The sequence below is a fragment of the Danio rerio genome, chromosome 3, assembly GCF_052040795.2.
Source record: "Danio rerio strain M-AB ecotype USA chromosome 3, GRCz13ab, whole genome shotgun sequence".
NCBI lineage: Eukaryota > Metazoa > Chordata > Actinopteri > Cypriniformes > Danionidae > Danio > Danio rerio.
The window spans coordinates 29,825,001-29,849,664 of record NC_141023.1 but is presented as its reverse complement, the minus strand read 5'-3'; the positions used below and the strand labels follow the sequence as shown (position 1 = coordinate 29,849,664).

Below are 24,664 nucleotides of genomic sequence, written 5' to 3'. Positions count from 1 at the left end.
CGAGAACACAAGTGTGTGTTTGTATGTCTGCTTGTATCAATTTAGATGCACATTTTGAAGTCGACAAGAAACGACGTTTGCTGCCAATTTGCATGCGGTTATTAAAAATGTACATGTTTCTCAGTGAAACATGATATTCTGTGGGGTAAAAAAAAAAAGATGGTGTGATTTAATATGTACCCATTGGGATTTTATAAAAAGTGAAAGCAAAAGACGAAGAAGAATTCATTTTTATCAAAGACCAGACCAGTGTTGGAAAGAAATAATGATTTGTGGCCCTCAAAATGAACAAAAACTCCAAAAAATCATGATTAGGGGGCAAAGTTGTTAAGGCATTCGCAATTAATGCACAATGAATGTGTGTCAATTCACAGCATTACATTTAGTTCTGCACGCATTGCATCACATTTCTTTTTAGCTTTTTCTATTACAGTGCTTAGCCTTATAACCAATCATGCAACAAAGAGCTGATAGAATGGAAGTAAGATTTTTTTACAGCAATGGTCTCTTTATTTAAAGAAAATAAATGGGTTAAATAAGTAAAGTTAAAAATCAAATAGGATAAAGAAGGAAAAAGGAAATTTTAAAAAATACAATCAACAGCAACTATTAGTTTTAAATTAGAATACACTAACTGCTAATAACTATTAGTTCTATATAAGTATCTATATCTAGTTCTATATTAGTTCCATTTTTACACTTAGTCGTATAACCAATTATGCAACAAAGAGGGGTTTTTATAAAGTTTTTTTTAACAAAAATATTTTATATATTTATATTTTTTATCTGTTTATTAAACTTTTACAGATATAACAAAGTAGTTTTACAGAGAAATTTAAACTAATGTTATTATCACCCCTACCTTATAGTCAAGTTACGGTACATTAGAAATAGGTACTTAGTAAGTACAAGAAATTACACTTATCTAAGAGAGAAAATAAGAAAAATAATAATAATAATACAAATAACAACTACAATAAATAAAAAAATATTAAAATATATAAAAAATTGAAATAAATAAATACAAAAAAAATCATTTAAGAAATACATATTTAAACATAAAAAACTTGTGTATATGACTTATAACTTGTTTATAACTTTTCAGACTGTGTTTGTCTGACAGAAAAAATGGCATTTACACTGAGGATGGCTTGAGGAGGGTGTGTAAATTATGGGGTAATTTTAATTTTGAGGTGAACTATTGCTTTTATAATAGTGCAAAATACATATGACTAATGCTGAATTTTTATTGTACAAGAAAAAAAAAAGAAAAAAATCTCAGGTCAGCTGTTTGCAAACCAAATCTGAGTGAATTATTACTTTGTAGAAAGGATATTTTCCCCCCTTATTTCCATCATGTATAGGGCTTACTTCATACTGTAAAAATCGAAGCGCTGTGCTGAAAATCATGTTTACTATGTGTGATTTGATTGGTCATCTCAGTCATTTTGACAGTGATGAGTGTTTTTAAACCACTGAGACACACCAGCCCAAAAATAACTCTTAAAATAACAACAGTATCAACATTAAAAATGTCCGCATCTCTGGCTATTTCGCCTCTGCACTGCTGTATCACACACATTAAGAGAGTCAACCGGGTTCATCGTGATCTCATGTTGACATGAAACATCTGCCTCGGGGATTGGTGTGAGTTTATGGGTGTGTCTCAAAAATTAATCGGTGTGTTGTGTGTGTTTAGCAGCCATTATGTCAATGTGTTATCACAGCTTTGACACTAGAGCTGTGACTTGTTAGCTGCGGGGTGTGTAGGTTGACCCCAATAGCTGACCTCTGCCTACGCTCTGCGTGTGTGTGTATGTGTGTAATCATGTCTAGCCTGAAGTCAACATGTCTTTTGTGCTGGGTGTGGGTTTGCTACGGGGTCAGCATCTGAACAATACAGACTCAGGGTTACAATTTATTGACTAACCTACGGGTGTGTGTGTTGATATACGAGTATGAGGGTGACATTGCGATTGTGCTCCTCTGCATCTGTTTGCGTTTTGCATATTAGGTACAAAAATGAGGGACATACAGAACCTTCTTTCAGAGTGGCACTGTGCTCTGCATGCTCCTGCATAAAGGTTTCGGCTGACGTTTCATTCCACCCCATTGGAGGAGTTTCTTATCACCTGAATTTGTGCATGTGTTTATAAACTGCAGGTCTTTGTGAAGGCAAAGCTGAAATAGGTCAACCAAAAGCCAGCTTTGGTGGAAAATAAATAAATAAAATTTATATATTTATTTATTTATTTATTTATTTATTTATTTATCAACCAAAAGCCAGCTTAGGTGAAAAATGTTAATAAAACAAACAAATGAATAAATGAATAAATAAATAAATGAATAAATGAATAAATAAATAAATAAATAAATGAATAAATGAATAAATAAATAAATAAAATAAAAATACTTTTTAAAAGAAAGATGAACCAAAAATTAGCTTAGGTGTAAAATGTAAAATAAATAAATTTAAATAAAATATATACATTTATTTATTCATTTATTTTTGAAAAAGGTCAACCAAAAGCCAGCTTAGGTGGAAAATGTAAAAATAATTTAATAAAAATAAATTAAAACCTATACATATTTTATTTATTTATTTTTATTAAGAAAGGTCTACCAAAAGCCAGTTTAGGTGGAAAATGTAAAAATAAAATAATTAAAATGAAATAAAACCTACACTCTTATTTATTTATATTAAAAAGGTCAACCAAAAGCCAGTTTAGGTGGAAAATGTAAAAAATAAATGAATAAATACATACATACATAATTTAAACAAATAAATGTATAGGTTTTATTTTATTTATTTAATTAATTTATTTTTAAATGTCAACCAAAAGGCAGTTTAGGTGGAAAATGTAAAAATAAATAAATAATTAAAATTAAATAAAATATATTTATTTATTTGTTTTTTTGTTTGTTTGTTTATTTAAAAAGATCAACCAAAAGCCAGCTTAGGTGGAAAATGTAAAAATAAAAAATAATAAAAAAATATTTATTTATTTATTTGCAATAGAAATTGCTTGTAATTAATTTGGACTTAGTTTAAATATAAAAATAAATGTATATTTAGTTTGTTTATAAATTAATTTTTTGAAACTATTTTATCTTTAATCTCATGGATCTTAGGATAACACAAGAAAATAAGGTATGTTTATTATGTTTTACTTTGAATTGAGGTTTTGTCTTTATTTAAATGATTACGTTATTGAATTAGCTTTCATCAGCCTTTAATTGGCTGGAATATTATTTTATATTACTTGACCTGCTGGACCTATCGATTGCCTGTTCTCCGCACAACACTAAAGATAGTTTTTCCTTGGTCTGTGCTATTCTTTTTCAGTTGTTTGGAAAACAAGACAATATACTGCTTATAGCAGTCTTTCCAGATCCAACAGCATACTATTTCACAAATTTGAATTTTGTGAAGTGCTTTTGTCCTATGAAACTTGTCTGAAACAAGTCTGAGGCTTGAATATGGTTGTATTATATGAATAAGTAGTAGTTAACCATATAGTGTTTTGCACAAATGGTTCCAAATGTAAACTTTCACATTAATCAACTGCGCTACAGCAAACCTGATGTGATGAGTTTTAAAAATGACCAGTGCTGGAATTACTCAAACTATTTCTAAAGAATGTAGTGTAAATATTATTGAAGTATATGTTGTAAATACTACTCAAAGTAGGAGTATAAAAAAGCAGCCTCTAAAGTACTCAAACTTAGTAAGTATTAGGCGGTGAAAATTATTCCACCTTATTGACCTGATTCTGCTATTCAGTTGCCTATGGGAGAAATGACTAGGAATAATCAATGGCAACATGCTCTTCAAACAAGTGTGTTCATGACTATACATAAAAAGTAGATAAGATAGAATAAGAAAATATCAGTTTGCAACATCAAGCAGCATAACGAGCTGTTTTTAACGTTTAAAAATCAATGGAAGTGAGTGAGACAATAAGTCAAGCAAAATATTCCAACGGTGCCGCTAACTTTTACGTGAAGCATAAGGTCAATAACCTGCAAATAAAAATTTTTTTTTTTAAAAATTGAAAGTAGCTTACCTCAGAAACACCCTTAAAATAAAACGGCACTAACAGTATTTCAGGAATTGAAGATATGGACTATGGATTTCAAAATGTGAAATGAATTTAATGTGACATTACATTAATAGATTCACCTACAACAAACAGAGATTGCATGTTAATGTGTTTATATGAAGCAAAATCCATAACATAAGAGGCAAAAAATCTAGCTGTGATGATATATTAACACATAGGTTATGCACTTGAACTATGACTAATGATTGCACCGTAAACCAAGCTCGTGCAGCACTAAAAGAATACATACAATTTGTGAATGTATTTGAAAACGTAACATTCTACAGTGCATTTTGTTATTTTTAGGCCATTTAGCGATCATGCAGTAGGCATAATTTATCTTCTCATTAGTGACATGCATTCTAAATCATCTCACGGTCATCGCGTGTACAATTTCAATGCTTCACTGTGCATATTTGCTGCATTTACAAAGCATCTATGTCTTGAGGTCAGTCTGTCTGATGCATTTTTTCCAAATAACAGGACTATTTTTTCTTGTCTATGGTTGAGAAGTAGAAAAAAAAAAGAAGTAAAGTGACTGTAGGTTGAAGGAAAATTATGAAGTATAAGTACCAATACAGCACTAACAATGTACTCAAGTAACACACATTTAACACTTTAAAACCACTTACAATTTTAAAGAAACTACTAAGTTATAATGGTGTGAGTTTTTAAATTTGTTAAAATGCACCAAGCTCTGCCACTCTCCCCATGTTATTAGGATGGAGTTCAGAGGAGGAGACTGAGAGCTCTTGATAATGCAGATGTGACCCACAGCTCACCCAGGGTGCCTGAACCACTCGCACTGTATAAATTATGCAAGCAGCTTAACAATCCCCTTCACACCACACATACAGTACTGTACATACTAGTGCTACCACAGCCTCAGCTGGGCTATGTTTTCATATTCACCTGTGTGTCTGAGCATGCAGAATGTTTGCACTGCTTCCCCAATGATGCAGACTGCACAGCATCCCTGAATCCTTGATCATTGTCATGTGCCTCCAAATCTTGTGTAATCGCCTCCAGATCGCCTCCAAACAGTGGCTGCGATGGTCAAGGTCTGGTCAAATCAACAAAATTCCAATCAAAACCAAAAAGTCAGAGAGTCAGTCAGAAATGCTTTCTTTTCTCTTTTTATAGCTACACTTTAAATTATCTCTCCATGTTTGGTGTTGTGAGGAGTCTTTAATTTTCCTATTGTACTTCCAGTGAAATCAAGCAGGTCACATTTTTTTTGTATGTGTGTTGGTTTAGTATTGACCCTTGTTTCCACTCTTGCACTTCATAAGCAGAACAGCTCTCACACTAAAAACTACATCCTACGTCTGTTGAACTTTATAATTAATATATGTGGCAGCTGTTCTCTGTAGTTTTTGGGTTGCAGTTCAGCCGAAAAACAGGTCATAATTTTTTTTTTCACCCACAAATCGGAACAATATTTTATTTCACATTGTTTTAGTTGTTATTAAATGCAACTAAATGTATTCACTGTATAAGAATGTTAATCATTTACACATAGAAACAAACAATAACAATTTTTTCACCATAATCTGTACACTCACCGGCCACTTTATTTCTAATCAGCCAATCACATGGCAGCAACTCAATGCATTTAGGTATGTGGACATGGCCAAGACAGTCTGCTGCAGTTTAAACTGAGCAGAGCGGGGAAGAAAGTAATTTAAGTGAATTTGAATGTGGCATGGTTGTTGGTGCCAGACGAGCGGGTCTGAGTATTTCAGAAACTGCTGATCTACTGGGATTTTCACGCACAACCATCTCTACGGTTTACAGAGAATGGTCCGAAAAAGAGAAAACATGCAGTGAATGGTAGTTCTGTGGGCGCAAATGCCTTGTTGATGCCAGAGGAGGTCAGAGGAGAATGGCCAGACTGGTTCCAGCTGAAAGAAAGGCAACAGTAACTCAAATGACCACTCGTTACAACCAAGGTATGCAGAAGAGCATCTCTGAATGCACAACATGTCCAACCTTGAGGCAGATGGGCTACAGCAGCAGAAGACCACACCAGCAGCCACTCCTTTCAGCTAGAAACAGGACACAGAGGCTACAATTTGCACATGTTCACCAAAATTGGACAATAGAAGATAGGAAAAAATGTTGCCTGGTCTGATAATTCTCAATTTCTGCTGCGACATTCAGATGGTAGGGTCAGAATTTGGCATCAACAGCATGAAAGCATGAATCCATCCTGCCTTGTTTTAACGGTTCAGGCTGATGCTGTGAGGGATATTTTCTTGGCACACTTTGGGCCTATTAGTACCAATTGAGCATTGTATCAACACCACAGCCTACCTGAGTATTGTTGTTGACTATGTCCATCCATCTATGACCACACTGTACTACTTCCAGCAGGAAAACGCACTGTCAATCTTAGACTGGTTTCTTGAACATGAGAATTAGTTCACTGTGCTCAAATGGCCTCCACAGTGATCAGAAGTCAACCCAATAGAGCACCTTTGGGATGTGGTGGAACGAGAGATTTAGATCATGGATGTGCAGCCGACAAATCTTCAGCAACAGTGTGATGCTTTTACATCAATATGGACTAAAATCTCTAATGAATATTTCCAGTACCTTATTGAATCTATCCCACGATGGATTAAGGCTTTTCTGAAGGCAAAAGGGGGTCCAAAGGGGTACTAGTAATGTGTGACTAATAGTGGCCAGAAGATAGTGACAACCTTACGGTTAACCAAAACTAAAGATAAACAAATAATCTGACACTTAAAATAAAATAATTATTAACAAATTTCAGAAGAAAAATAGTTTAAAATAATCCTGTTGTATTTGTTTTCTTTATGCATTTCGTTTTGTGACCTACCCAAAATATGGTTTTGTTCCAATGAGTTTAAAAGGGTACAAGTCACATGAATTCTCCGTTTTAATACTTTATTGGGTGCCTTTTATTATTTTTGGAGCTTGACAGTGTCTGGTCACCATTCACTTTTATTGCATGGAAAACAAGCAGATGTGAAGCCCCTTATTTTTTATTCCTCGGGGGAAGTAAAAGTCATGCAGGAATGGAACAGAGTAAACGTTTTTGGGTGAACTATTGCTTTAAGACGATATTAGATTCCCTGTCATAAACTCCGTATTACTGCTGCCTTTTTAGTCCTGAGCCGAGTATCATTTTCACTCTGTGAGCTTTAAAACCTGTCTATCTTTCACGGCCTGAGCTATAAGAAATTAATGCAGCTGTAGCGTAGGTCAATACGGGTGTTTGATCTCTGTGCTGACTTAAGCTCCATCCCTTCCATATGCCATTCCCCCAAACAACCCCTCCTCGTCTCCCAATCCGCTCTGCTCTCGTACAGTGGAGACCCGGGCTAATCATCTATCCCATAACTACCCTTTCAATCTACCCCCCAGCAAACCCTTGGCCCACTTTATCCTTACCTTTACATGACAGTTGGTCTCAGTATATTCACAGGCTTTCCTGTCATTATCCAGCTCTGTCCTCTGATTCTGGTGTGTCATCATCTCGTTCCCCCTCTCTCCCCTTTGTTTGTCCTTTAGAAGGACGTTTGTTTTCCTGTGGGGAAGAGGAAAAATCGACGCTGAAAGATGAGTTATTGATTGCAAAGCAGGGAGCATGAGTGAGTGAGTGAAGGAAAGAAAGACAAGATGATAGTCGGAGAGTTAGTACAATGACACATTAACAACATAACAGCCATCTAATGTCAGATGCACCCAATCCAATGTTAGGCTTTCATTTAGGATGGTTTCACTTCTGGGCTTGCCTTTTTGGAACAGGACATGTTTTTTTTTTGTTTTTTTTGACTTTGCTCAGTTAGTTTGATGGAAATCATCCTCAAATCGGCACCAAAACTATCAGTCCGACAAGTTACTTAAATGGTCTCACCTTTGTAAAGGGTTAGTTCCCCCAAAAATGAATATTAACATTATTAATTACTTTTCATTAATACCAAAGAGCATCTTCAAAACAGACCATATATCTTCAGTGGTTCAATCTGAATTTTTTTTTTGTGCACATAAAACAATAATGACAACAACATTCATCATTTGAGTGCAGGATCATGTGCTGTGCATAGTGATGCATTGCCTCAGATCATCATCATCCGTTTGATTCTTTTCTTTCTGGAAAAAGTGGAACACCTGTGTCTGTGTGAAGAGCATATCTTTGAATTTACCAGTAATGCTGTTCCAGTCATCCGAAGACAATTTACTGCTATTAAGCCACAGCCACATTGCATTTTCAACCCCATTGACTTCCATTCATACTGTAGGTACAGTACGTGCATGCACCAGACCGGAATCGCAAGCTCATGTAACTAGTTTTGCATGTCACAGTTTTCAAAAGTTTAAACTAATTTGTCACGTGTATGTGTGAGACCAATAGATGATCAAAATATGACCAGACATGAATTTCTCATGCTTAAGCTCTAGTGTTCCAACCAATTAAAAATTGGATGGAAGAATGCATTTTGGAAACAACAGTGCACAATTGCACTAAAAATATCAATCGAAGCATTGATTATTAAAATTATAAAATAATGTTGCGAAGAACGGGGTGACGCAGTGGCGCAGTAGGTAGTGCTGTCGCCTCACAGCAAGAAGGTCGCTGGTTCGAGCTTCAGGTGGATCAGTTGGCGTTTCTGTGGGGAGTTTTTATGTTCTCCCTGCGTTTGCGTGGGTTTCCTGCGGGTGAATTGGGTAAGCTAAACTGTCCGTAGTGTATGAGTGTGTATGGATGTTTTCCAGAGGTGGGTTGTGGCTTGAAGGGTATCCACTGAGTAAAAACATGCTGGATAAGCTGGCGGTTCATTCCGCTGTGGCAACCCCGGATTAATAAAGGGACTAAGCCGAAAAGAAAATGAATGAATGTTACGAAGAATGCCACAATAAGCACATGGAGCTCCTGTCTATCATTTCTCATGGATGACTAATAGGAACAAAATCCTGGAAATAAACCTAATGTGCATGAAACAAAGAGATGAGTTTAGTTGTACGTGACAAAATTCAGTTTAGGAATTTTGTCTTAATTGTGAAAGTTAACCAGTGGCACCTGAATGAGTAGCAGGAGTGAAACTTTTAAAGTAAAAGAAAATCAATCTGTGCAGGTACTAAAGTATTTGTAACTGCAAAAATCACTGCACCATAAGTGGAAAAAGCCAATTACATACAGTTGAAGTTAGAATGGTTAGTCCCCTGTTGAGTTTTTTATTTTTATTTTTTCCAATTTTAAATATTTCCCAAATTATGTTTAACAGAGCAAGGACATTTTCACAGTATGTCTGATAATATTTTTATCTTCTGGAGAAAGTCTTATTGGTTTTATTTCGGCCAGAATAAAAGCAGTTTTTAATTTTTAAAAGCCATTTTTAGGTCAAAATTATTAGCCCCTTTAAACTAATTTCTTCAATAGTCTACAGAACAGACCATTATAATATGATAATTGTGTAAGGGAGCGTATTTGAATAAAATATAATCCGTGGTGTAAAGTGACAAAATTACAAATACTCATATTACAGTAATTGAGTAGTTTTTCTTGGGTCGTTTTAGAAATGTGTACTTTTACTTTCCCTTGAGTACATTTTTATTGCTGTTTTGGTACTTTTACTCCACTCTTTCCTCCAACCTGCGGAACTACTTAATTTTTTTTCTTGTCTATGAGGACAGGCAAAATGCAAAAATAAAATAAAACAATCAGTCCTGTGATTCCCGTCCTATCAAATAATAATAATTTTGCATCATTATGAAGAACATGAAAACATGTTTTCAGGAGGATGATGTCCAACATCTTTACACACAATGTTTAGACTTAATGTCACTGACGATTTCAGTCATCGTAATGTAAACATACACCACCGTCAAATAGTCTGAAACAATATCTCAATGCACTACAAAATGATATGTTTATACACACACACACACACACACACACACACACACACACACAAACACACGCACACATAAATTGCATGTAAAACATCAGCTTTCCACAGTTTAATACTCGCTGCGCTTGAGTACTTCTTAAAGACCTACTTTTTACTCAGAGTAATATTTACAACAGATACTTTTACTCCAAGTAGTATTTCTCAGTATTTTTTCCAAGACTGAAATTAAAAATAAAAAAAATAACAAGCAAAGTTAAATACAACAGACAAAAAGAAATTAAATAATCACTGTATAATAATACTATACCGTTTTAAATGAGTACAAATGTACAATTAACCTTTAAGCTACAAATGTTTAATTAATTGTGCCCAAATGTTTGTTTACAATACTTAAAAATACACATTAAAACAGGGTGATGAAAACACAGCTACATTAACATTTGAAAAAGACAAACAATCTACAGCTCTGAAAGTGCCCTAAATATTATTAATAGTGCCTTATGGTTACATAAAAAGCAGAGTGTGCATATGCAGTCTATGACTACAAACAGGCTCACAAAAAAATATGCGCGAGACAGCTAAATTTACAAGTCTCCTGGTTCACACCTCCAACAGACAGAAGATCATTTGAGGTGATGGGAAGACACTTTCAAATAAAACAATAACAACAAAAAACAATGTTTTCTCTTTGTAAATGATCTGCAATTAAGGATTCGAGAAACAGAAGGGGGGGGGGGGGGTGAGTTCAGTGCAGAAATGACAGAACATCAGGTTACATCACAAATGTCACCACGGTCACTGTTGCTATCGGAGATTTGCTGTTTCCATGGCACTGAGGGGCTTGAGGATCTGTGTGCTCAGAGTTCAAAATCATTTTTCTGGGTGCAAGCTTACAGAAATGCAAGGCACTCAAAGAAAATGTTCTGTTCTTACTGACGCCATATACAGTACATGTGTTAAATGCATCTCTGTGTGTCAAGGCGGTGTTATGCCTTAGTCATGAGCACACTTACACAAACGCTTCCATGCATGTTAATGGTCAGATGGCCAAATCAATACGCATGTTCACATTCAACATAGTGGTGTGGTGCCTTGGTTGCAGGTTGGATTCATTAATGCACACGTGAAAAATACATGTACTTACAAATGGAGCCTTCATTCTCTGCTTTAATAGAGAGCTGGCTTAATTTGTCTTCATAAGAATAATTTAGCCAAATCACTCATGGCTTACTCGTGTCTTTTCAATATATATATATATATATATATTGAATATATATATATATATATATATATATATATTGAATATATATATATATATATATATATATATATATATATATATATATATATATATATATATATATATATATATATATTTTTTTTTTTTTTTTTTTTTTTTAATAAAAGGTTTTTAAAAAGGATGGTGCTGGTTTTTAGATTATTTGTATTTTGAAAAAAAATATATAAATATATTTAGAATTAATATATGCATCTATACATTACATACATACATACATGCATACATACATACGTATGAATCATAAGAATTATTAGCCCCCTGTTAATTTTTTTTCCCCAATTACGGTTTAACAGAGAAGATTTGTCCAACACATTTCTAAACTTAATGGTTTTAATAACTTATTTCTAATAACTTATTAATTTTATCTTTGCCATGATGACAGTAAATAATATTTGACTAGTTGTTTTTCAAGACACTTTTATACGGCTTTAAATGGGACATTTAAAGGTTTAAATAATTAGGTTAACTAGGCAGGTTAGAGTAATTAGGCAAGTAACTGCATAACGATGGTTTGTTCTGTAGACTATCAAATATATAAATAGCTTATAGGGGTTAATAATTTTGACCCTAAAATGTTTTTTTTTTATTAAAAACTGCTTTTATTCTATCTGAAATAAAACAAATAAGGCTTTCTCCAGACATACTGAGAAAATTTCCTTGCTCTGTTAAACATAATTTGGGAAATATTTAAACAAGAAAAACAATTTTTCTAATAATTATATATATATATATATATATAATTGCATATCATTACTATGATGTTTGATTGATAAAAAATGACCATAGTTTAATTTGTATCAACATGAGGGTCAATATGCAATCAAACCTTTTCAATTTCTGGGAAAACTCATCCATTTAAGAGGCCATTTCAACAGGTTTCAGGAGGTCACAACAAGCTGCATTCAATTAAATCAGAGATATCAAAAGCACTTCTATTTATGGACAAAACCAAGAAAAGCCTTTGGGATGAGACAAGCTGTGAGGCAGAAGATGATGAATTCTGCATATAAATACAAGTGATACCAACACACACACACACACACACCTGTTGATGCCTAATCCAGTACCTGAGCTGATTTACTGGCATGGTTATTTACTCATTCTCGTTACACACGCGCCTACACACACACACACACACACACACACACACACACACACACACACACACACACACACACACACACACACACACACACACACACACACGCACACGCACACACACACACACACATAGGTGAAGCATGAACTCACTGGAGTTCAGATGAAGTCTGCTGGACTCTAATGAAACTGCATTATTTATGGAGCGATCTGACAGGGATGCCTCGGCCATTACACCCATAATGGCTCTTTTGGATATTGATGAATACTTGCCTATATTTGTATTCACGTGGGGAACCAATGTCACATCTTCCCAGTTACCCTGGATACCAGCATCAGCTAAATGACCCAACAATAATACTGATAACAATAGCAGCAGTGTTTAAAAGGGAGTTTGGAGCCGGCGGGGAGAGCAGACAGGAGGAGAGCGAGATAAACCGGTGAGAGACAAGAGGAGCAGAGGAGGAGGCGTAAATACACAATTGGTGATCAGTGAAGTAGCATTAGCATTGTTCACACATCCCCAGCAGCCTCATCTCTCCTTCTCCCCTCCTCCCGCTCTCCTTTTCTTGCTGCAGCGTTGCCTGGCGACCGAGAAATGTGGGAATACCTCCGTCCTTCAGAGAGAGAGGAGCACGAGGAGAGGAGGTAACGCGTGGGGGTGAGAAACCGTTCAGGGGAGAGATGCAAATGGGTCATTCCATGAGATCAGCTGCTTTTCAACTTAAAAAAAAACAAAAACAAATCCATAAGCTAAAATTAACCTATAATAATACTTGATATGTATGAAATAAGGACTTAAAGTATGCCGTTGTGTTTTTTATATTACCTTCCATACAGTTTTTATTAATCTAAAAAAAAAAAAATCTGCAAACTTTTGAAGATTAAAGGTCCTGTGAATAGTAATTCGATGTTTGATGTAATCTCAACTAAAACATGAAGAGAGGGTGGGACAGAGTAGCACCACCCCTTTAAATAAAACAGCCAATAGCAGTTTCTTTTAAATCACCGCTCTACCACTCTGAGATCGGTTGAGGTCAAACAGGTCAAGATTTTATGAGAAACTAAAGTATGAACAGGGTTAGGGACCAGGGGGTGACCTAAGTCGAAGCACACTCTAAAATTCCAAACTGAACCAAAACAAACCATTACAATTAGCTTCAGATTGGCAAGCAAAATTTTGGACAGTGCAACTTGCAGAACCTCTGAAGTTTTTAAAAAAAGAAACAGCAATCACAACGTGTATCAAAAAAAAAAATTGTATTTTTAAATACTACAAAATACTTATACAAAAGAAACATGGCATTTCTTTGCAAATCTTTTATCAATTAGACCTATTCGATCAATGCCTTCACTATTAAACTGACTTAGGCTGTTGCTCAATATGCGTTCTTCAGCGGTCTTGAGTCCTCATGTTCTCCTGTAATGTCATCATCAGCAAAAGTTCAGTTCCAAAACTCAAGATCGCAAGAATGGAGGACGCGTGAAACTTCCCAGATGTGTCCTTGATATCGAGGATGCACCGATGCAGACTTGAGCACCGAACTCGCTCTAGAAGTCCCAGAAGTCATTGCAGCTGGAGATGGGGAGTGCAGCAATTTATATAGGTTTATTATTAAAGTTCAGAGATATAACCTATTTACCTCAGGAGTTTCGTTCTTCCAACATAGCAAGACAAGTCTTCACAAGAACACAAGTCCGTTCTCTGCATTCTTGGAATTGATAAACAGCCTCTGTAACTAAACAGTGGACATACTGATCAACTACTGGCATTTGAAACAGGCAATGAAGTATTCTAGAAATCGCCACTATAGGACTTTTTTTTTTTTTTTAAGTTGTTTGTTTTAACGACAAACAAACGGCATCAGCAATCCACCCAAAACTATTATTATTTGTACAGTATACACTTTCTCCCAAGATTTTTTCAACTCTACTTTAAATAGAAGAGTTATAAAATCCAACGCACCATTCAGAGGGTGCATTTAAATGATGTATTGATGTAGACTTCTTAAAAAGTATTTTAAAAATACAAAAATCCAAGACACTAAAGTATTTTGATACAAAATATTGCATTGTTTTCATCAGCCCTATCAAAATAAAATTTACAAAATACTAATTTGTATTTAAAATGCGTAATTGAAGTGCTTGTATCATAAATTCTGCCCATCCAAGTATGAAAAAATATATATATAAACATTTTTAGTCCATTTAGGCAGAAGTGACAAACTGCAAGCTTTAGATATTTATATGCGTTTTATATTTTCTAGACGCAAATTGTCACAGCATCAACAGTTTTTTTTTTTTTTTTGACCCAAATGTGTAGGTGCCATTTCAAAATAATGTTTCATTGTAAATTCTCATTATAAAAATATTATAAGAGATTGTAAAAAACTAAAATGATAAAAGATTATAATAAAAGAGTGGGAGAAACTTGTGTTTTAACAGTCTGAATAACAGTTGAGGGATGATGCAACAAGTGACGTCACTGAAACGTGACCAGGAGTTTGGCCAGGCTACCTGGTTGACATTAAATCAGGAAACACCTAATTATTTATATTTTATAAACAAAAATAATGTATACTAATGCCAAAAATATTGCTTAGCAATCAGGAATGACTTAAAACACAGGTGTCAAACTCAGTTCCAAAAGGGCCGCAGCTCTGCACAGTTTAGTTCCAACCCTAATTAAACACACCTGATCGAACTAATTGAGTCCTTCAGGCTTGTTTGAAACCTACAGGTAAGTGTGTTGGAGCAGGGTTGGAACTAAACTGTGCAGGGCTTTGGCCCTCCAGGAATTGAGTTTGACACCCGACTTAAAAGAACATGCACATTGAATTTTTGTATCATTTTGACTTTAATTAGCAAAAATGTTAAGTTTGCTGAAACAGAAATTACATACAGCTTCATTACACATTAGCATTAATACAAAATTTAGCTATTTAAAATAATGTTTTGTTTATTTAATTGCATTCATGTAATATCAATAAAAGAATATAAATCATGGCAGCATGATGGCTCAAGCCTCATTCACACAACGAGCGACTCGCAGCAGCAAAGCAACCTTTGACCACCTTCGTTACCCAACATCAATCTTTAGACTACATATCACATACGGACCCTGAGGACAAAAGTCATTCAACTGCACTTAGTCTAGCCTAAAGCTAATCTGAAGACGCTGGACTTTTACCTTATGTACAGGTGTAGAAACGAGCAAAAAAAAAAAAAAAAAAAAAAAAAAAAAAAAAAAAAAGAGGTAAGATTTAGTTTTTGTACGTTACAAACTTTTGTGCTAAACAAGTAGCGTTATTGATGGTAATACAGTCACTTACTGCACTGACCATAAGGCAAAGCAGCACCTGCTCGCACTAAATACTAGGCTTATGCTAGTTTTGTTGAATAAAATCAGTAAACTATGTAAATGAAACAAGACAAGATGCTGCGGTGCCAGAAACTTGTATTATTGTCAGCTATAAGTGAGGTAATGGCTAGTTTTTAAAGTAACTTCTAGGGTGTTTGATAATAACAGTGCCTGTGCCTTAATCTGCATACTGTCCATCCTAAATGATTGAACATTACAAAATGTTATATACCATTTAGATGACAAAGGTGGATATGCACAGTGAGACACAGGGATATCGATGGTTCACACAAGTCATTCATAATAAAGATTCTTTCAGAAACGAATTGCTTCATTCATTAGAATTAGAAGTAAAGCAGGAGAGGGGTTGTGTTTCAGTACATGGATTAGATCAAGTTTAACAGGGAGGGTGGACAGATGCTCTTTGTCGGCAATGCTCGTGTGGTCTCTTATCCATCAATATAAAAAAATAACAAAACAAAAAAAGACATATGTATTGTGTATATATCTTGGGCTCCGGATGGCCACAGTTCTCCACTGCACCTTGGTCCCACATTCATTTTTAAGGAGCGTTACCCTGTACTAAAATGGCAGTTCTATTGACGCATTCCTTCCAATAGACAACAACATCGTAGGTGATATCTAATGTAAATATTTATGGCGTGTGGGGTTTGCACGTTTTTGAAATAGTTGGCTTTAGCTTTTGACAAATATTAATGTTTCTTAGCTCGTCTGCACTTGCTCCATTAAGAAGTGATTGCTATTTGTATTTTCTTCACCTTATTTGCATCATGTACAGCGCTTTGGTCAGTCCTCCTAGCAGTTTTGAAAGTGCTTTGAAATTCATCATCATTCATCATTTCATAGGTCTGCAAAAAGGCACCAATTTAGTCAAATGACCCAAATAGGGGAAATGAGACCTGCCAAAGAACAGTCAAAGTTGCGCACGCGGGCAGAAACAAGTGACATTTTTTGAAGAGAGTCATCGGTGTGACTCAACACAAGACGCAGTTTCTGTTCCCCAGAGCGTCGCTATATGTTTATCGGTCTCTCCCTCACATTTCTCACACTACCTCCTCATGCTATGGCGAGGCTGTCGTTACTATGACGACTGGCGGCCTAAAATAGTTAGCCGCTCACCCCCTGGCGCTGTTTTCTTCTCTTACCTCCCCACTCCGCCAAAACCTCCGCCGTACTGCTCACTTTTTTTTACTGTGGGACGCAATCCGGAGGGGCCTTTCTCTCTCTTTCAGCCTCACTTTACCTTTCTCCTCCCTTCATCCCCGCTCTCCCTGCAAAGATTGCATTCAGATTCATTTTATTGGCAGCTTGTGTTTCCATGGCAACATCTTGAAACCATGGTAACTATTTGAACGGAGCCAAACGCTCTTTCAAAACTGCTGCATTCATTCCCCCTTCTCCCTCTCCCTCTCTCTGAGCGTCTAGTCAGCCAGTGAATGTGTATGCATGCGACTGTGGGTATAAATGAGCATGCGACTTGTTTGCTTGTGAACACGTATCTACTGAAGAACACATATATGCAGATTCCACAGGTGATCCATTATGATGGGAATCCATGTAAACATGCATACGCATGAGAAATAGGGAGTTAGTTCAATATCATCAGGTGGGAAATGTGCTGTCAGCCTTCTGAATGTGAAAATCATTATAACAACATACTGTAAGGCAGGGCATAGTACAGGTCACAATGGAAAAATCGGTTTAAATGCCACACTCTGCCGTTAAAAACAAAGTGATGAATCTTTAGTGTGGTTTATGCTGGTGGAAGAAAGCTATTGACAATTATTATTCAAATCAGGAAGCTAGCATTTGGGTGTATTTGTCATGTTTAAATGGATTCCAAGTTGAAGGCAAATGACACTGATTACTGATTTAGACATCAAAGAATACCTTATACTACTTGAAGCTGTCGAATTCTTGGTTGTAAATCTGACTGGTTTATCCTAAGGTGTGTGGTTATTTTTAAGGAAAGGCAAAGCTAAAGTAGTTCAGACAGATTCAGCGGCGTAGCGCAGACTGTGTGGGACCCCGCAAGAGTGAAGCAAGGACCCCTGCAGAGTTCATCACTGTTGAAATTATATTATATACTATAATATTATTATAATTTATAATTCAGGAACAGCATACGCTATATCTAGTCAAAATGCATTCAAGTGAAACATATCATCAGCGAAGGATTTTGTCCTTAAAGTACACAAGAACAGGAAGTTGCGGAGCATATTTCAGTATGTTGATGCACTTGAACTGAAACGGATTATTGAATGTGGGGGGGTGGGGTTGGGGGGAGATTTCTTTTTCATAGCCAGAGTATATACAGGAATCAGGTAGTGAAGTTCAATAACTTTAAGACCTTTTTAAGACTCTTTCGATACATTTAAAGACATTATAACCACTTTAGGTTTCAACCGGAAACACTGATGAGACTTTAACTTTCAGTACATTTACTAAATATTATTGTAAGAAACTAATCCAAAACTAAGATATTATTCATATACTGATTAAAACTCTATTAAATCTAGCTAATTCAGCAGGTTGGTGCCTATAGAACTGCAGAAATAATGGTGATCCCTTGGTTACTGCAGTAAACAAAGCAGCATGATGCAAATCTAGCAGGATTTCATAAACTACTCAGCATTTTGATATTCGCAGATTTAATTCAGGCAAACTTTAGCATACAACTATACATTGCAAAATCAAAAACTATATAAGGTTTAATACCTTGGAAAATAGCATTAAAGACTTTATTAATTTTTAAGGGCCTTAAATTTCTTTACATTAATTTATCAACTTTTAATACTTTTTAAGACTCAGTGGACACGCTGATAGCAAACTAATGGTAAGAGAGGCGCGGTTAAGAAAATTGTGGCTGAAGCATCAAACTGACATCAATCAAAGTCTGATCATTCGCTTTCATGTTTAGAGTGGTGGTCCTTCTCTGTTGAAGTTTACCTAAACAAACTTTTGTCCAGCAAGAATTAACCATTCACCTAAAGAGCAATGTGTGTTAGCAAAATAAACAGTTAATTTTAACGTTCAAAATAGACTACTCTAATGGACAACACCAAAGCATAGTAAGAGCTTGATCAGTTCAGGTGTGTCTGATAGGGGTTGGAACTAAACTTTGCAAGACGCCGGCCCTCCAGGACCGAGTTTGGACATGCCTGATCTAGTGAGTCTCGGTCATTTTTAATGTGCACGTTCGTGATTTCCGGAGGTGTGGCTTTGGACGGCAGGGGAGGGACTGTGATTCAAAGATATTAGGCTAACCGGTTAGCATTTAGGCAAATCACCTACACCTTTAAGATATAAAACAAAACCAACATTAAAAAACAAAACATATGGATATGTTTGCAGAAATGCTGCAATTTACCACCATCATGTTGACGAAGTCATTGAAAAAAATGCAAACACCTATAACTTTATTATAAAGTATATTTGCAACTACACAGACTATGTAGGTCTGGCTATGGGGAATTGATGTTCTTTGCATGCCACATTGACATTACAGTAGAGCTCTTTCCGCGTTATTTTGAACATTGTGTAAGCTTTCGTTTCATGTGTCAGAGCAGAAGAGAAGCTCTCAGAAGCACACGTAAACATCACATCTTTTTGATTTTCCCAGCATAAATGTCCCAAGCCCTTCATATAAAATCATGTCTATAGGCTTTCAAAGACAACCTGTGAAGTAAAGCAAAGTCTCTTTTTGTGTTTCAAGCAGATCAAATATTGGCAAAATAAATAAAAAATGAGAATGAAACTTAAAAAAAAAAAAAAAAAAAAAAACACAGGAAAATGTTCCATTCTCATTTCAACCATGTCCTAAAAGCCTGTGTTTGGACATCTCTGTTAAACATAATTTAGCCTAATTTTCATCCCAAGGTTCTGTTTGTTTTTCTGTTTCAGCTTAGTCTTGCCGCCTGGTTATAAATCTAGCATTCATGGATTGTACAGTATCTGGAGAGATGAGGGGACCACTTATGACCTTTCCACCTCTTTACTAATTAACATGTATGAACTCTTGCTCTACAGCATTAATGATTAAGCATGAAGGTGTACTTGAACTCATTGTCCCAGCTGCGGGATAATGAATGGGGAACAAGAATGTCCCCAGAGATATGCGTTTTGTTCTAGGACAATTACACAACAGTTTTTTTGAACTAACTAAATATGGATTTTATAACTTCGAGCATGCTGAAATGAAATGCACACAGCCTGGTAAAGATTTCATCAAGTAATGAAGTGAAACGTTGATTTATGAATCTTGTTAATAGGATCTTCCCAATAATGGACTGCAGAGGATTCAGCGAAGAAAACATGCTATATTTATTACTTTTTAAAAAGAGAAACTGCACATTTATTTGCACTCGTATCCCTTCATTGGCATAGTATTCGTGGAGCACTGAAAAAGCATTAAGAACATATTAAAGGGAACCTATTTTACCCCTTTTACAAGATGTAAGATCAGCATTTGCTGTCTTTAGAATGTGTCTGTAAAGTTTCAGCTCAAAATTCTCATCAGATAATTCCAGAATCTGCCTATTTTGGTATCTGAATACATTGTAACTGTTTTTGTAGCCCGTGGCTTTAAATCCAAATGAGCTCCTTTTCCCCACCAACCGTTCCCAAATGAGTTTCTGCTTCTCCATGCGTTAAGTCAGATAAACAGCACAGCGGCATAAACAGACTCGGATCATGCTGAAATAAAGCTTATTACTCAAAAATACCAAGATTTTGATGCATTTGTGGTGGAGTATGTTCAAGCCTTTTTGAAATGATGAGTCTCACACAAAAGCCATTGGAAGACCTCTGTGAAGTTGGCCACCACCCAACACAAAAGATCAGCAAAATAGTCTCGTTTGTTTGTGCTCCGTTTGTGCAGCACAATTATTTGTTTGTGCCGTTTTGAATTTTGTGATACTAAAATAATATTTGTAGGTCATTCAGCGGTCACGCAGCCCCCAACATGCTTCAAATTCACCCCAAAGAGTCCCATTTGTTTGTGCTGGTTTGTGCCAGTGAAAGTTCCGTTAGTGTCGTTTTTGTTATTAAAATATTATACATTTAATTATGGGCAATGACGTCACCAGCCCCCTAACATGATCCAATTTTAACGAACATATGCTCATTTGTGCTTTGTTTGTGCCGGCGAAAGATCTGTTTGTGCTGTTACTGTTATTAAAATGTATTTGAAGCATGTGGTGGGGCTGCATAACCACTGAATAACCTACAAATATTATTTTAATATCTCAAGAAACCAAAACAGCACAAACTAATATTTTTGCAGCAAAATTGAATGAGACCGACGTTTTGTGTTGGGTGGGGGGCCAACTTCACAGAGGTCATTTAATGTTCACACACACATACGCGTTTAACACCATGCGGTCAGGGTGATTATAGCTGTTAATTACATAACGATTTGACTATTTTTGTTGTTTTAAAAACGCTTTAAACTTAGAAACTGGGATTGAAATGTCACAATTCTTTGTTATTTTTATTTGCGAAAACAAAATTCTGTGGACGTGTATACATATTATTATAAAAAACATGGTGCCTGTCAATCAATTCGGTAGGAGGGGAAAACCACACTCATACGTCATGTTGCCATGGGCCTCAAAATCACTTGGATTTGGATACTATTTTAATATCAGGAAATAAAAAACAAACAAACAAAAAAAAAAAGACTTACGATTAGGTTTACATCACTCCAATGACACATTATATCCACACATAGTTCTATCCAAACGGTTTACAAAAGTTGATTTTCATTATACTGTAGGTGCCCTTCAATGCAAAAAAAAATTTAAAAGTATAACTGTTAAAAAAAAAAAAAAGAAAAGAAGGAAAAAAAAAAGTTGAACCTATTGTAATCCATTTAGAAGAAATGTAATAGCCAGGTGTCAACCAAGGGTTCACAAACCTGGTCAAATGTTTTTTAACGTTTTTAATTTGACAATTAGATTTTTAGGCACTCATTTCCATATTAATAGAACCCATGTTTTAGATGTACCTTTGTGACATTTTCGGTTTAATTTAATCTGACTGAGGGTCATTATTAATCTACTGAATCAGTAGCGCAACAGACACCTCTTGGAACAAACTCTTCTGACATGTAACAACACATTTGTGTGTGTGAGGGAGTGAAATTGCTGCAACCAAAATAGACTCTCGCAGCTTTAGTTGGTCTTTTTAAGGAAGCTAACCAATCAGGAGCTTTAAAAAGGAGCCACGAGAAACCGAATGAGCCGAAAGATACAAATGCTTTCCTTTCTAACACGCTGCCAGCGTTTACAGCAGAGCACACATTTACAAATGGCCCATAAGAGCTGAAGGAATATATTGCTCAGCATAACGTGCTGAGATCTGTGAATGTTTGATCATGAAAGCCAACAGTGTTTGTTTGCTAGGACAAAAGTGAGCCAGAGAGAGACGCTCATGAAGGATGTTAACTTGATGTTGTGTGTTTGAACATTAACACATGGACAAACCCAACTGCTGGGTTACATTTTGAAATTAAAATACTAACCCAGCAGTTGATCATGTTTTACCCCATTTGTATTTAAACAACCCAGGATTATTTAGCACACATAACCCAAATTTAAGCAAATGTAGTGTCAGATGGACTGCCCACTGAGATTCTACTGACTGTATTGCACATTAAACTTTAAAATACTGTCTGGACAACTAATCTAACCAGTTAATCAGTGGATTTGCCAAAGTGCAATGATTTTCTCACTTGTTCTCTTCCTTTTTCTAACACATTAACTAGATTTCAACAAGCAAAATGGTTTATATTCATTACATTTGTTAACCAGCTATTGTGAATGAATTTTCTCCAATATACTCTGTGCAGCTGTTTGCAGACTAATGATGTGTTCCATTTAGAATCTAATGTTGGAAAGGTTTTGACTATAAAATGGCAAAAATGTGGACAATTATGTTTTTAAATTGCAAACAAATGGACTTCCGGTTATGTCACAGTGCTAACTTTAAAAGTTAGTAATTAGGTCCATTTTTGACCCAAATTAGGATTGAAACTACCCATACACTGTAAACCCCAGAGTTAAGGTAACTTAAACCATTTGAGGAAAACGATTGCAACAAACCATTTAAAAAACTAATCCTCATGAAGTACTGTGAACTTAATGCATTTGAGTAAACAAAGCAATTTAAGCACAGTAAAACCCAATAAATGAGAACTCAAACCAACTGAGTACTGTAAAACCTAATAAGTTAAGACAACTCTAAGCGTTTGAGGAAACCGATTGCTACAAACCACTTGAGTTCAAAACGGGACAGTGACGAGGACGCCATAGTGACGAGCGTCTTCCAGTAGAATGTCTAGAACTTCCGTTTACAGCGTTTACAACATGTTTGTGATCTGAAAATGGGTTTTATTAGCGTTTTGAGTGGATTATGGAGTGTTTTTGTGACACAACTTTAAAGGTGTGTGCTAAAGTTGTTATAATCTGTCAGATGTGGTTCAAGCGCGAGAGAAGCTATTAGATTGCATTTTTACCCCCCAAATGATGAGTCCAGGAGTTGGTGATAAATAGAATATTATTAACTCTCATAAAATGAATCATCATCTGGGCATCCTGAAATTTTAGTATGGATATATAGCTTATTATAATATTCGTTTCATTAATAATAAAGCACACGGTCAGTGTAAATTTGTTGTTTACTTTTGCATATGATAGAACATTTGGAACCAGAAACTAAATGTATGATGTCACACATTACTGATTATACATTTATTTATAACACATACACTATATACAAATAGCCTGAATATTGGCTCATATATTTAATAATTCATGAAACGAGATAAACCAAATTAATAATGTATTTGCACAATATATTTTAGAATATAATGAAATAAATGGGGCATCACGGTGGCGCAGAGGGTAGCATGATCGCCTCCCAGCAAGAAGGTTGATGGTTCAAGCTTCGACTAGGTCAGTTGGCATTTCTGTGTGGAGTTTGCATGTTCTCCCTGAGTTCGTGTGAATTTCCTCCGGGTGCTCTGGTTTCCCCCACCAGTCCAAAAGACATGCAGTATAGGTAAAATAGGTATGCTAAATCTGTGTGTGAATGACTATGTATGGATGTTTCCCAGCGATGGTTTGCAGCCGGAAGGGAATCTGCTGAGTAAAACATATGCTGGATAAGTTGGCAGTTCATTCAGCAGTGGCGACCACAGGTTAATAAAAGGTAAGCCAGGGGAAAATGAATGAATTAAATAATATGCTTTCAGGAGAGTGGCTTGCATCTAAAATTTTGTTGGGTTTTATTAAAGAAATAGTCATTACCAACTCATTTATACACCCTTAAGTGGTTATAAACCCTTAAGATTCCTTCTTGAATTGAATACAAAATATAATCTGAAAAATGTTGGAAACTTGTAACCACTGACATCCATAGTAGAAAAAACAAATACTATGGAAGTCATGGTTACAAGTTTTCAGGTTGCTTTAGAGTATTTGCTTTTATGTTCAACAGAAGAAATTAAAATCTCAAACTAGTTTGGAACAAGTGAATGATGACAGAATTTTCATCTCTTTATGCATGTATATACACGCATTGAATTTTGTTCTTATTCGTCTACTTTGTCAAGTAAATTACCGACCTCTGACTAGAACTCAAACATTGACATTTTCAGATTCATTTAAATGTTGAACCCAAATTAAATTTCCTCTTAAACATGCATCATTCAGAAAGTTCATAATTCCCAGTGGCTAATAAATAAATGAGTATTAACTTGTAACCACTAGTTACTGCATGGTACCAAAAATAAAAAATAAAAAAAATAAAAACTATAAACTTTACTATACGCTTAAAGTAAATGGTTGCAAAGAACGTGCATGGGCTAAACTTAAATTAAATTGACTAATTTTCAACT

The 24,664-nt window shown here is 35.4% G+C and overlaps 1 long non-coding RNA gene across 1 annotated transcript in view; it reads right to left on the bottom strand.

Moving 5' to 3' along the window:
* Positions 1-4,134: 4,134 nt before the first annotated feature.
* Positions 4,135-24,664, bottom strand: part of LOC147845653 (uncharacterized) — a 32,004-nt gene continuing 11,474 nt past the window's right edge. Inside the window, exons 2-4 of the long non-coding RNA XR_015480911.1 lie at positions 7,524-7,659; positions 6,096-6,151; positions 4,135-6,007 (exon numbers count right to left, since the gene is read on the bottom strand). This is a non-coding gene — a long non-coding RNA (uncharacterized LOC147845653). The remainder of the gene's footprint in view (positions 6,008-6,095; positions 6,152-7,523; positions 7,660-24,664) is intronic.